Source organism: Etheostoma spectabile, unplaced genomic scaffold (genome assembly GCF_008692095.1).
Source record: "Etheostoma spectabile isolate EspeVRDwgs_2016 unplaced genomic scaffold, UIUC_Espe_1.0 scaffold437, whole genome shotgun sequence".
Classification (NCBI taxonomy): domain Eukaryota; kingdom Metazoa; phylum Chordata; class Actinopteri; order Perciformes; family Percidae; genus Etheostoma; species Etheostoma spectabile.
Genome location: NW_022605609.1, coordinates 308,161 through 308,443, shown reverse-complemented (window position 1 = coordinate 308,443; position 283 = coordinate 308,161). Strand labels below are relative to the sequence as shown.

At 54.4% G+C, this 283-nt stretch overlaps 1 pseudogene; it reads left to right on the top strand.

Moving 5' to 3' along the window:
- The window catches only part of LOC116686692 (toll-like receptor 13), a 21,170-nt pseudogene that overhangs the window by 1,896 nt on the left and 18,991 nt on the right, over positions 1 to 283 (top strand).

Genomic DNA, 283 nt, shown 5'->3' with positions numbered 1-283 from the left:
GGACTTGGATCCCGGACTGTTTCAGCCAATGCCGAACCTGACACTCCTCGAATTCTCCCAAACCAAGATCAAGTCTTTGGATTTCCTGTTCCAGGCCAATCTGTCTGCGCTCCGATGTTTGAAGCTAAGCAACAACGAGATCACCGTGATCAACGAGACCGTCTTCCAGTTTCTCCCTGCGCTGGCGTACCTGGATCTCGGAAACAACCCGTTCACCTGCGACTGCTCCAACGCCGGCTTCATCCAATGGGTGCTGAGCAACAACCAGACGCAGGTGGTCGAC